General features: G+C 50.4%; 1 long non-coding RNA gene across 1 annotated transcript in view; it reads left to right on the top strand.

Moving 5' to 3' along the window:
* LOC122424920 overlaps window positions 1-13233 on the top strand; it is a 40062-nt gene extending 26829 nt beyond the window's left edge. Inside the window, exons 2-4 of the long non-coding RNA XR_006264616.1 lie at window positions 9224-9442; window positions 10473-10662; window positions 11874-13233. This is a non-coding gene — a long non-coding RNA (uncharacterized LOC122424920). The remainder of the gene's footprint in view (window positions 1-9223; window positions 9443-10472; window positions 10663-11873) is intronic.
* The last annotated feature ends 1031 nt before the right edge of the window (window positions 13234-14264 follow it).

Below are 14264 nucleotides of genomic sequence, written 5' to 3'. Positions count from 1 at the left end.
ATTTTCATCAAATCATTCTTCCTACAACACAGGACTGGGGGAGGCTAAAAATAGCTCCCCGAGTCACATGACCGCTCCAAATGCGGAGGCTCCCAGCAAAGGTACAAGTGCGACTCCCTGTTTCCTAGGAAATGAGAGTCATTGTGATGCCTGCCGCCAGGCCTCTGCCAACGCAGCCAGGGCGCTAGCAAAAGCACATTGTTTCCTGTGACATCCCCGCGTGTGACAGGCGGAGGGTGAGGGCGCCGGGGGGGCAGAGCCCCCACAGCCGGCAGATCCATGGCCTGGGGCCCTGGGGTCTGAGCCAGAAGCTGCCCCTTGCCTTCAGGAGTAAGGGGACCCCAAGGCAAGAGCTTCCCCACGCTTGGATTCTCTGACCCCATCTTTCCACCCAGGAGCGGTCAGGGAAATGCTTTGCCAGCAGGAATGATGTTTTTTTTTTTCTGTTCCTTACACTTTCTACCTCTTGTTCTCCTGTCAGCGACTTGCAACTAAAGGTATTCTATTGTTTGGCATTGAAAGTGAATCTGTAAACAAACATTCCCTCATGGAAACCTTGCCAGGTTCCTCCTCTCCCCACCCACCACTCCCCCGCTAGTATGAGATAATTCCTGGTTCCCTAGACCAGTCGTGAGACTCCCACACTTGAGTGCCTCACAGTCCCCTGGAGGGTTCATGAATCCCCTGATGCTGGTCACAGCCCTGAGAGTTTCTCATCCTGTAGGAGTAGGGTTGGGACCAAGACTTCGCATGTCCAGGTAGTTCCCACAAGACGCTGGTGCTGTGCTCCAAGGAAAAAATTTTGAGAACCACCACCCTAGATGCTGTGGCCACTATTTCCCATCCCCTCCACCTGCCCCCACCCCTCCTTCCCTTCCTTCTCTGTTGTCATCTTAGAGCAACCCCATGTCACCTCTGTGCCCTGGCCCTGCCCCAGTAAGACTCTCTGGCCTGAATCTGCGTCTTGCTGCCTGGGCTGCCCTTTCTCCCACTTCTCACTGGCTACCTCACACTTTAAGTGTAAGAATTACAGTAAAAATGATTGCTTATTGATCAGGAACCATAGAGTCCTCCCTCTTCACAATGCTGTGTGGTAAACATTGTTTTTATTTCCATTCTCTCCACTGTCATTATCTCCATCCTGTGATAAGAAAACCAAGACTCAGATGGCAAGTCATAACCCCAAGTCACAGAGCTAGAAAACAGCTGGGATTTAAGGTGGTCTGGATTTTAAGCCCATAGGTAAGTCACAGCTCGTCTGCGTCACTCGGGAGCCTTCCTAAATCTTCTAGACTAGATTTTGTATACTTTCTTGGAGTCCTCCTATACTCCATATGTGTCTTTATTAATGCACTGGCAGCCTTGTACAACAGTTACCCTTTGATGGGTCCGTCTCCTGATTTAGATTGTTTGTTGCTTAAAGCTGTGGACTTTGTCCTGACTCATAACATCACAAGTGCCTAGAACAGGGTCTGGCATTAATAAGTGCTCAATAAATGCTCATTTGCTGGCTGACTGACTGAATAAAGGTTGTTTAAATGTTTGCTGAGTGCATAAATCGTTGCTACCTGATTATTCATCAGGTAATGCATAAACAATAGGTGCTCATTGCTGGAATAAATGAATGAGCTTATTTGTTCATTCAGTTCTCTAGACATGTTGGTTGGCTGAATGAATAAACTGATGGTAGCTACTGAAAATGCTTGCTGGATATATTAATGAATACATGAATGACTGGTAGGTGTTCATTAAGTGTCTGTTGCCTGGCTGGGTGCAAGGATGGGTTGGACTCGTAGTAGGATGTATGGGTGGTTAAATGTAGACTGGATAACCAGTTAGGTAGGCTGGTGAAAGTGAAAGTAAAGGTGATAGTCAAAGTTGCTCAGTCGTGTCCAACTCTTTGTGCTCCCAAGGGCTACACAGTCCATAGAATTCTCCAGGCCAGAATACTGGAGTGGGTAGCCTTTCCCTTCTCCAGGAGATCTTCCCAACCCAGGTCTCCCACATTGCAGGCTGATTCTTTACCAGCTGAGCCACAAAGGAAGCCCAGGTAGGTTGGTAGATGGATAAATAGATGAAGAGATTGGTGAGGTGGGTGAGTAGCTGGATGGATGTGTGGGCGGATGAGGGGATGGATGGATGGATGGATTGGTGTATAGTTGGATGGATGGGTAAATAGCTGGAGAAGTAGGTCGGTGAGTTGGTGGGTGCATGGTTAGATAAGGAAGGGGCTGGGAGACAGGGTCATGACTCTGGCCTTGTTAGCATAGGTACTCTATGTGTGATGCCGCTTCTATCAGATGGATGACAAAGAGTGAGTTATGCATGGAACCCCAGGAGTCTGCAGTCAGCAGGGCAGCCGGAGGGTTCTCTGGGCCACCAGCTATGACTTGGGAAGCCAGGTGGATGATGCATCATGAGTGTCACAAGGGGGCTGTGAAACTGTTTTAAATGTCAGGATGTCATCCAGCTGCGAGACTGGGTCTTGACGTTTGTCATGTTCCCGAATCACTTGTTTTAATGACTAATTATTTTCCCTCTTCTGACATGGCTCCTTGGGGGAGAGTGGGGGCGCTTGGCTGGAAGCCGGGAACCTGTGCTTGGCAATTGAATTCACTAACAAGCCAGAAGTGAATTAACCCCGATCTGCCAGGTGTGCTGCAGAACCTGGCAGGCCCAGTTCCCAGGCCCAGGCAGGTGCCGCTCGGCTGGGAGGGCCTTCCAGGGCTGGCAGGCACCCGAAGAGAATTCAGAATGTCTAAGCCCAAACCCAGATGGCTGTCCGAAAATCTCTGAAAATGCAGGTTATTGGCTTAGGAGCTACTTGCTTTTGATCTAAATGAAATGATTAGCCTTGTAGTTTTTATAAAAAAGTACTTGCTACGTATGGGCCATTGTATAAATACTTCACCTGAAATATCTCATTTCCTCCTTGCCATAGCCCTCTTATCATTATCTTCTCCATTTTACAGTTGGGGAAACTGAGGGACAGAAATTGTTATAGAGGTTTTAAAACATGTCTTGAAAATTATCTGATGTTCCCTTCAAGAGGTGAAGTCTAAATTCCCTTCCCCTTAAATTTGAACTGGGATTAGCAACTTGATAATGCAGAGCAGAATGAGGTAGAGATGGCCTATGTGACTTCTGAAACTAGATCAGGATGGTGGTAAAGCCTGCTCCTGGCTCTTTCTTGAGACGTATGCCTCTAGAGACTTGAACCTCCATTAAAGAACTCAGGCTGCCTTGAAACTGCCATGCTGGAGGGAGATACCTTGTGGGGAGACCACGTCCACATGGAGAGAGCTCTGAAGTGCTCTAGTCATTCTTGTCTCAGCAGTTTTGCATCTTTCTTGCCCTGGTACCAGACACATGAGTGAGGAAGACTTGGAGGTGATTCTATCCCCAGGTCATGCCTGACTGTAGCTGCAAGGTTGACTGTGAGGGAGAACCACCCAGCTGAGCCCGGCCCAACCCCATATCACGAGTCATAATAGTAAAATGACTGTTGTGAAGTTTGGAGAGGTTTTTATGTAGCAGTAACAGGGACAATGGTGAAATGTCCTAGATGATACAGCCAGAGAATGGCCCAGCCACTGTGTGAACTGGACAAGTTGGCTCAGGAGCCACAAGCTTAACCTGTAAAGTAGTCCAGACTTGCCTTCGTGGTCTTGCCTCTTTAATCTACCATTGCATGGACTAGTCTCAACCTTGGAGGCTTGGAAGAGGATTCAGTTAAATAATTTGAGTAAAGCATTGTGTTCAGTGCTTGGAACATAGTAAATGCACCATCCTCGTTAAATGCATTAACTTCATCCTTGCAGACCCTCAGACATAAACTTTGTCCTTATCCTCACATTGCTTTCTTCTTCTCACATCATACATCTAACATGTCTACAGACCCATTTAGTGCCACCGTCTTTGGATCCAGAAAGTCACTCCTTCTTCCTTCCTCCCATCCTGGTCTCTTCAGTCTCTTCTCAACAAAACAGCCAGAGAAATCCTGATAAAACTCAAGTCAAATCTTTCACCTCTGCCCTAGGCCTTTAGGGAACAGCCCATTCCTCTCAGCTCAATAAACAAAAGTCCTTTCAATGGCCTGCAATGTGCTGCACAATCTCCCTTCTCATCACATTCCTCCCTGATTCATCTCCTGAGATGACCGCTGGCCCCCAAATGCTCACTCCAATAACACAAGTTCCTTGCTAGAACAAGCCAGCCCACCCTTCCTCAGGGCTTGGCTTCTGCCGTTCCCTCTGCCTGAATTGCTTTGCCAGCTAATGTTGACATGGCTTACTTCTTTGCATCTTTCAGACCATGGCTTGAATGTCACCTTCTTTTTGGGACCACTCCTCACCTCCCATTTAAAATGGCAGCCCCATTCTCTCCCCTCCTTTCCCTTTTCATTCTTCTCCATAGCACCTGTTGCCACCTAACCACTGATGTCTATTCTTTCTCATTCACCTATTTCTTTTATCTACCTCCACTAGAAAGTGGGCACAGGAAAACACAGATCTTTGTTTTGATCACTGCCCCTGGGAGAGTGTGTGGCACACAAGAGGTGCTCAATAAATGCTTGATAGGTGATAAATGAATGGTTGTTGACTGTAATTATCAAGGGGACCAGGTAGGAAGCTGTTGAGATACTCCGAGTGAGGACAGAGACGAGGGCTGTGGAATCTGGTGGGGAAGGAAGGAATGATGATGATGCCTGGCGTTCTGGTCCACGCGAGGAGCCCCCCACCAGGAGATGTGGTGGGAGGAGCCAGCTGTGGACAGAGGGAATGATGCCATGTTGGTATGGGGCAAGGTGGAGGTGCTGCTGGGATGTCCAGGTGAGGTCTAGGTTGGCGACAGAAATGAAGACTGGGGATGTGGTGGAAAGCCCAGCATGGAAGAATCCTAGGAACCCCGGGATAGTGGAACGCAGGGGGATTGGACAGTGAGAACAGAGAACAGGGAGGACAGAGGCCCTCCCCCTACTGTGAAGCCCGTGGGAGCCAGGGGGTCACATTTTGGAGGAGAGGGGCCTGTGGGGAACAGATGCGCCTGTATCCCTGCTGGAAGAAGAGGGAGCCGCTGGGGTTTCACTGGCTTGTCTTTAGGTGTGAAGACAGGTCTGGGATTGTAAGAGCTTCCGGTTTGTTGAAGGAGGCCAGAAATCTGGATTTTCATGGGAAACTTACTCTTGTCTTGAGAGAGTTTATACAAGCTTTGCAAAAGTGCTATATGGATCAAACAATGCACGTCTGTGAGCTGGATTCAGCCCATGGGCACTCAACTGACAAGCTCTGGAGTAAGATAAGGAGGGGAAGGGCTGGGGGCAGACCCTGGGGCATACAGTCTCAGGGCGTGTTGTCTGGCTGAAGGCACAGGAGGCTGGGGTGCTCTAGGCAGTGGGTTGAAGTGCTGACCATCAGGTGAGGGCCAAGAATCTTAGAAACCTGGCCCTCAAGGCATCACAGCAGAGCCTCCCAGAGCAGGTCTGTGAAATGGTAGGGGCAGAAGTCAGACTTCACTTTTCTATTCAAAAGGTTTCCACCTTCCATAGAAGGGTCAGCCAAGGGGAGACACAAATGGGGGTTTCTTTGCTTCAGACGGGGGCTGCCCCTAGAAGAGGAAGGGGCCAGGACAAACCAGCCAGTGTGAGGCCGATGCCCCCAACACCCGCTTCAAGGACACCTTCAGAGACCTCCTGGAATCCTGTGATTCTCAGACATTTTGAAATTAAATGTTAATGACGGTCACAACAGAAGAGTGAGGTTTGTGGCTCCCCGCCTCCAACTCCCATACCAAACACAGCCCGGGGTGGACACTGTGGTCTCCCCACTGAGTTACTGAGAAAGCCGGAAGCAGCACTGCCTGCTAGGACTTGCCACGCCGACGGCAGCACCATCAATACAGCACCCACAGGCCGCGTGTGGCTACCGAGCGCGTGAGGTGTGTTGAGTGCGGCAGGGCAGCAGGAAGCTTCATTTAATTGAATTTAAATGTGAGTGGCCTCCTGGGGTTAGCAGCTGCCTGAGTGGCCAGGGTAGGTCTAGAGATCTGGAAGAAACTGTCATGGGTATAAAGACAGGAGTCTGCTCTTCTCTGCCGTGGCTCCCTCCTCTCGGGGCTGGATAGCCAAGAAGAGGCTGGACGGCCTCCTTGGGGCCCACGTGCACACCCCGGCCCCCTCTTTGCCATTTCCCAGGAGCATCTCTGACGTCCAGGTCTTCTCCGGCCCAGCGGACAGCTGGACGTGAAGCCGGGCTCAGCGGAGGGTCCCGTGTAGGTTATGCACCCGGGCCTCACGCTGCAGCTCATTTCCTGCCCGAGGGCTCTGCCTACCTGGGCACCAGCCCAACTCATAATAAAAAAAGCCACTTTTAGCTTTCTTTCCTCATCTCTCATGTGAGTTTGTCTTCCAAAGGGACTTTGTGGGACCGAAGTGTGTGTGGCGGGGGAGAGCCGGTGGCTCTGGTTTGGCAGGATTGCCGCATTCCCGAGTTCCTAAGACATTTGCATCGAATTAGCTGTAAGCCCCTAACAATGGTATTTTCTTATTTTTTTCTTCTGGTATTCTAATTAAAACAAAAGAACTTCACATATAACATATGAACACAGTTCCTGTGTAAAAGGTTAAAGTAGTTCAGAAGGCTTTCTCTACAGGTAAAATGGCCCGTGGCCTTCCCCTCAGCCCTCCCACACAGACACACACATAGACAGAAACTGATCCAGAAAGACATACAGACATACACAGACATATGTGCCCATGTGCACACACAGAGACACACACAGACATTGAAACACAAGGACAGATAGACATACACAGACATTGACACACAAAGACATACAGACACACACAGACACACACACAAATAGACATGCAGACACACTCACACAGACACATAGGTGGGTGTTTTACCCCCAAAGGCGTCATACTAAATTCGTTTTTCTGTGGCTTTCTTGTCTCACTCATCACATCTTAGGGCATCTCGCCCTTTCTGTTCATGGAGTTAAGTCCTATTTCTTTTGAACTGCTGTATGGTGTTCCACCATATCCACGTGGTTCAGTTCAGTTCAGTTCAGTCGCTCAGTCGTGTCCGACTCTTTGCGACCCCATGAATCACAGCACGCCAGGCCTCCCTGTCCATCACCAACTCCCCGGAGTTTACTCAAACCCATGTCCATCGAGTCGGTGATGCCATCCAACCATCTCATCCTCTGTCGTCCCCTTCTCCTCCTGCCCCCAATCCCTCCCAGCATCAGGGTATTTTCCAATGAGTCGACTCTTTGCATGAGGTGGCCAAAGTATTGGAGTTTCAGCTTCATCATCAGTCCGTCCAATGAACACCCAGAACTGATCTCCCCCAGGATGGACTGGTTGGATCTCCTTGCAGTCCAAGGGACTCTCAAGAGTCTTCTCCAACACCACAGTTCAAAAGCATCAATTTTTTGGCATGGTACAGTTTATGTAATCACTCCTTGTTGATGGACACTTCTGTTTCTCTAGCTGTTAATAGCACAAACTGTATTGCAGCAGACATGCTTGTCTGTGCCTCCTTGTGCAAGAGTGTGAGCATAAGCCAACACACATGTGTAATAGAGTTGTGCAGTCCAGATCACTGCTCAGCACGTATTCGCTCCTCCCTTATTCCCAACTCTGTGACACGCAGGTACCTTCCCGTCCCGTTGATGCCAGGCTTGACTATGGGGCTCCCCTAAGCCTTCAAAGGCCTTGAATGTTTCTGCTTGTCCCTCTTGTCCTTCTGCCATCACCAGATGAGGGACGTTCCCCAGGGAGCTACTGATCCAAGGAGATGGGAGACAGGGTTCAGATCAGCCCAACCCCTGCTGAACTGCAGGTAAATGAGCTGGAAAATAAATGCTTGTTGTTTTGTGCAGCTGAAATTTCAAGGTTGTGACCCAGGAAAGGTTGCCTGACCCAGGAATGAAAACTGGAAGCGCTTTGAACATCTATCAATATGTTTCTTGACATGCCCTTGGACCCGGCCTTCTATTTCCAGGTGTCCAGCTTTCCGAAACACTGCACACCAAAACACATGAACCATGATCCTTAGGCCGATGCCTACTTGGTAGGAGTGGGTGTCCTCTTTCCCATTTGATGGGTGGGACTGTCTAGGCATCGAGCTATGAAGTCACTTAGCAACTCATCCTGGGAGCCCATGGGGGGCTGGGGAGTTCCTAGGGCTGGCTCCGCCTCTACTCAGAGCGACAGCCCCAGGGATCAACAACCCCCACGGCTGTGCGTGTTCAGGCACCCCCAGCCTGTCTGAGGCCACAGATCATGGACTGAGAGCCTTGAAGTTTTATCACCCTGGGAGCTTTTTCCCTGCAGGAGCTGAAGCCCATATGCAAGCAGTTCTGATCCCTAGAGGGCTGCCGGGGGCTCAAGATTGGCTGAGAAAACTCATCAGACAGAATGCCTGGGGAAAGAAGAATTTTCCATTGGATTGAAGTTGACTATTTTCCATTCATCCCCCAAAGAGCCAATCTTTTCACCAAAGAACTGCATTTTCTAGACTCTCTGTATCCCCCTGGTCCTCCAGTGGTCTCTTGGACAGGATTGCAGGAGAACTTGCTTGTGGAGGAAGATGCTCCGTGCTGCAGCCAGCTGTCTGTTGCTGGGGCTCCTCCTGCTCCCTCCCTCAGCCACTCAGCAAGGCCAAGGGGGCGGAAGATTGACTGTGCCATAAAGTCTCATGGACACTCGTGCAGAGAAGTTGTCTTTTGCTGGGGGGAAGCCCAGCTGGAATCTTGGAGCTGGGAGATAGATCTGTCTGCGGGCTGTCCCCACTCACTTCTCCGTCCCTCTCTCACTGTGAGCTCAGGGCTGATAATTCTGTCAACTTGGAGCACTCGCCTGGCTTGGCAGTGAGTGGAAAGGAGGAGTTTTTCCCCAGCAGAGACTTCGCATGTCCATGGTTATTTATGATGGATGCTGTTTGGGGACGGAAAGTTGAAGGCTGGGAAGAGGGAGTGGCTTCCTGTAGGGCGTTAGAGTCATTAGGGTCTCTGTGCCCAGCTGAGGTTATGGGCCTCTGGGCATCCACTGGCATAGCCTGCCACAACAGGGAAGGAATAGATGAGCAGAGAAAACTGTACTCCTCAACCATCCTGGCTGTCCACTAGCCCATCCAGAGGGGCTGCTTCATCTTTCATCAGGTCATGGAGGAAGGTCTTGTTCCTTTTCCAACTGCTTCCTCTTATTTCCTTGTAGGTCTGTGATGCTGTCTCTGTGATGGTAAGGAGGTGGCCCCTGATTAAAGCAGTTGTGGGCACAGGACTGATTGTCCACAGGCTGGTCAACAACTTAGGAGGTGGCAGGCATGAAGCCTTGCCCAGCTGGCATCATAGGCTCACCTCAGGACCAGATACATTCTTCCCTTTGCTGTGAGGAAGTGAGGGATCTCATTCATTCTCAAAACAACCCTATGAGGTAGGTACAATTATCACCATTTTACAGATGCATAAACTGAGGGACAGAGAAGTTAAGAATTGTGCCCAAGATCACACAGCTAGCATATAGCAGAGCTGGTATCAAAGCCAGGCCTGACTGACCCCAAATGCCACCCAGCCTCATAACAACCACTTCCCTAGATGACCTCATCTGCAGGAGAAGATCGGGAAGACAGGAGAATCGGGGATGACAGGCTTCTTCCCCGAGCCTCATAGAGTTCCACATATGACAATAACCCTCCCTACCCACACTCAGCAGCTTTATATAGCCAGGGTGGGGCTCTGGTTTCGGTCGGCAGTCTGATCAAAGTCCATGGCTTTTGGTTTGCTAGCTTTTGCCTAAAATAGCCAGATCATTGCTGCCGAAGTGAATCACTCAGGTTGAGTTGTGAAAGTCAGTCGCCTCCCTCCTGGTCATGCCCCTCCCCAGGGAAGCCTTTACCCTTGCTTTGCCTGCTTTGGAGTGATCAATGTCAAAGCCAGAGTCCTGGACCCCAGCATCAGCTCTTGTCACCCTGCAGTCAGAGAACCCAGGTCTGGTGGGGATTGATCTTGGGTAGGGATGCAGATGTTGCCAATGGAGTTCTGCCCAGCCCCAACCTCCTATAAGCAACCTGGAGTGCTGGAGGGCCAGGCTGGGGTGGTGGGGGTCCCTCTGCCTGGCAACTCCTGGCAGACATGCTGCCTGGGGCTCCCTAATGCTCACTTCTGCATACAGCACCTCCAGGCTGGGCCAACACTAATATTTACATTCAAAGGCAAGGCTGCGGCTAAGGGCTGCTTCCCATCCCCATGGCTCTCCTGGGCCCAGGGGATGGAGTTACAGAGTGGGGTGCTGGGTGACTGCCTGTGTGGGCTGAACAGGAGCCAAGGGAGATGGCGGACAGGGAATCAGGTCCAAGGCCTCAAATAACAAAAATAACTATTGTGATCACACTAGCAATTATTTATAAAGTTCTTACTTTCTGTCCGATGCTGGGATAAGTCTTTCTCATGCATTTCAATTTTAGTTCTCACCCTGGTTCTTCAAGGCAGTTTTACAAGCTAGAAGACAGAGGCAGAGGGAAATAAGTAGCTTCCCCAAGGTCACGCAACTAGTCAGTGATGAACCTGGTGTCCAGCTGGAGCGTATGAGCCTTGGCAATTCTCAAGCCCAGTTTCTACAAGGAATTGGCGGTTTAATGTAGTGACTGAAGCCTGGTAAGTGTGAAGCAGTAGGGAGTGGTGGGGACTGGGGCTCACTGGAGAGGAAACCCCTGTCTCATTCTCAGCTCAAGATAGTTGTTGCCACAAGGAAATGTGGACCCAGTGGGGCTGGCTTGTCTGATTTTCAAGAGAAAATCTTGGCATGCTTATTTCTCAAATCAGGAGGAGTATACATATTTATGCATCTACAGGTTTTTATTTGAAGTATTTCAATTTTTAAATGTTGGCAACACATCCCTTTTCTTAAAAAAACATGGTGGGAGCCAAGTCAAACATGGCTTCAGGCGATCACTCTGCTCCTCCGCAGAGCCCAGCTTGTTTGCCTGGCCCTCTGCCTCCTCCATGCAGAAGGGCATCACTGAGAATTCAGCTCAAGGCCCACAGTCCAGACAGTCACCTCTGGGCCACGTTCAGGCTGGGAACCTGGGAATAGTGGTACCCTTTGATCTAGATGATCAGGGCCCCACTAGTCCTACACTTTGGAGGGTCACCTCCCACTGTCCCCCCGCCCATGAAGAAGAGGAGGGTCTGCTGGGCCAAGGGATCTGCCCACCCAGAGCTCACACCCCTTCTTCTAGACCAGCCTCTGACTCCTGGGGACCCCAGAAGTCCCTACATCAGAGGCCCAGAGCCCGTTTGCCAGACCAGTGTATCAGTTTTCCGTTGCTATAAAAGAAGCCACATGGCCTTAACCACAGTCATCCCATTGTTATTACCTCTCACGGCGCTGGGGCTGGCAGGGTCAGTGCAGCGGTCACCCCTCGGGTCTCTCCTGCCGTCCAGTTGGTGGCGGCCAGGGCTAAAGTCATTCTGAGGTTCTTTTACCCACATGTCTGCGGTCTCTGGCTGTCAGCTGAGTCTTGGCCGGGGCTGCCAGCCAGAACATCTGCACGTGGCCTCTCCAGGGCCCCTGTTTCCTCATCGCGGGGTGAATTACGCTCAGAGCAAGGGTCCCAAGATGGGGAACCAGGAGGAAGCTGGGTCACCTTTACCATCTAGCCTGTGGGGTCACTTCTGCCCTATTTACTGGTGGAGGCAGAAACGAAAGTCTGGCCAGGTTCAAGGGGAGGGATGTGAACTCCCCCTTGATGGTGGAGGGGCAAGATGTCATGGGGAGAAGAACCTGGGTGGTGAAAGATGCTTCCTTCTGGGACCGTTTGGGAGAGTGTTTTCTGCAGCAGTCTGCGTGTTTCTCTTCTCTGCAGGCCTCCTCTGAGGACCGGCTAGCAGCGGGAGAGGCCCCGGGGCGGTTGCATGGGCTCGGAGCAGTCTGATGGGGCATAGGCTGCACAGGCCAGCGCCCAGGCCCCCTGACCTGCCTGTGTCAGGGGCAGGTTGCCTGGAGGGCAGGGCAGGCCCTCTGGATGCGCTTTGAGGAGCCCCCACTGACAGCCGCATGTGGACAAGGCAGAGGCCAGCTCCTGAGGGATCAGAGTGACGGCCGCCGCCGAGCAGGAAGGGCCCAAGGGGAGGAGAGAGACGGAGATAAATGACCCCCTGTGTGTCCACCGACCTCCCGGCCGAGCATCTTGACTGAGTGTGTAAAGGAGAATCAGCACTCGGCTTGCAGGGAGCCGTGAGGGATTCTCCGTGATACTTGCTGGTCAGAACTTGGTTTCGCTCAGATGAGACAAAAAGACACACAAGTCAGATATCAAATAATGCAAGTCACTGGGTAAGTTTGGGTCAAAGCGCAGGCCTTTCTAAGGATTTTTTTTTTTTTAATGATTTATTTATGGTCATACTTCTTGGCATGGCTGCAGGATCTTAGTTCCCAGACCGGGGATGAAACCCCTGCCCCCTGGGGTCTTAACAACTGAACGGCCAAGGGAAGTCCCAGGCCTTTCTAGAAGGAAGAGGTCAGTGTCCTGGTTCTCTTACCCCCTGCAAATCAAAATCACCTGCTGGAGCTTGGTGACCTAGTGATGCCCGTGTCCTGTCAGCTCAGTTCTGAAGCAATCTGTCCCGTGGAGGCCTAGACTTGGGGATTTTTCTGAACTTATTTTTCATAAAGGTAACATTGGTTTATAACGTTATAAAAGTGTCATGTGTAACAACCTTCTATTTCTACTTCTGTCTACACTATAGCACGCTCACCACTGAAAGTTTAGTTTCCATCACTCACCCTACTGTTGGGTCCCCTTTACCCATTTCACCCTCCTCCATGCCCCTTCCCCCTGGGAACCACTACATTCCCTGTATCTGCCTGTTGAGTTTGGTTTGTTTGTTTATTTTGTTCTGTTTTTTATATTCCATGTATGAGTGATATCATGCAGTATTTGTCTGTCTCCATCTGACTTATTTCACTTAGCATAATGCCCTCCAGGTCTCGCAGGGGGATTTTTAAAAGCTCCCCAGTGATTCTCATCTGCAGCCAAGGTTGAAACCCACTGAGCCAGAGCAGAAATAGCTGGAGGGCAAAGACTCCCCTGCCTTAATGAGGGAATGGCTGAATAGACAGAGGGCAAAAGAAGGCATTCCAGGTGGGTGGAACAGCGGGAGCAAAGGAGACCCAGGTGGGAATGTGCTTTGTAGCATTAGGAAATATCCAACACAGGGATGGACGTTAATGTACTAGCCTAGGTGATGATAATAATAAAAAAATATTGACATGTACAGACACTGTGTTATGAACTCACAGATATAATCTCATATGGTCCTCACTACTACTGCTCTGTGGGGTATTTTTTTTGGGGGGGCGGGGTAGGTATTTTAGTTCATGTTTTACAGAGGAGAAAAGTGAGGCTCGCAGAGATTCTGTAATTTTCCCATCGTTAACCCAGACCTGGGATTTGAACACCTGACTCTAATTTTGAAAATGATACTTGGAGAGTTTGATTCATATGTGGGTGAATTCTCGTGCTCGCTTCAGCAGCTTATATACACATGTGTGGACCTGAGCTAGAGGTGACAGGGAGCCAGTGTAAACTGGGCTTCAAGCAAGTGGCTGGCATGTTGGAGAAGGTCCCCATGAGGTGCTGAGCGTGGCAGGGCTGTGTGGAGGGAAAAGGTAGGAGGGGGGGGTGTGTGTGTAAGAGAGGGTGTGTCAGGTGAGGACTGACAACCTTCCTGAGCATCTTAAGCCTCCTGGCCCTGGCTCTTCTGCTTGCCTGGAACTGTCTCACCCTCTTTTCCGCCTGTCTCCCGGCACATTGTCCATGCATAGCTGATCTGTCACCTCCTCCAGGAGTCAGACAAGCTGAGTTTTGAGTTGGAAATCTGACGTGCTCGAGTCCATGTTCTTGGGCAAGTTATTCAGCCTCCCTGATTCTCAGTTTCTTCATCTGTAGAATGAAGAGTGAAAATAGTCCTGGAGGATTAGATATTATCATGCATATAAAGCTCTTAGGATGCATTATAGTTGCTATTTGTCTGTCTGCTTCCCCCTTGAGACTCTAAGCCCTTGAGGGATGAGGCAGTCTTGGTATCCACTGCAACCCTGTGCTATAGTCCTAGCAGGGTGCTTGGCATGGCATGGTTCTGGGAGGGTTCTTGGTACAAACTGGGAAATTCTGGACCTGATCTAAAGGTCACCTGATGTAGGTGTGGTAAGGACTGCGAGATAATCTCACCCAAGACGTTGCCCCTTGTATCCA

This window comes from Cervus canadensis, chromosome 22 (assembly GCF_019320065.1).
Source record: "Cervus canadensis isolate Bull #8, Minnesota chromosome 22, ASM1932006v1, whole genome shotgun sequence".
Taxonomy (NCBI): Eukaryota; Metazoa; Chordata; class Mammalia; order Artiodactyla; family Cervidae; genus Cervus; species Cervus canadensis.
The sequence above is the reverse complement of the archived record's forward strand: the minus strand, read 5'-3'. Positions and strand labels throughout refer to the sequence as shown.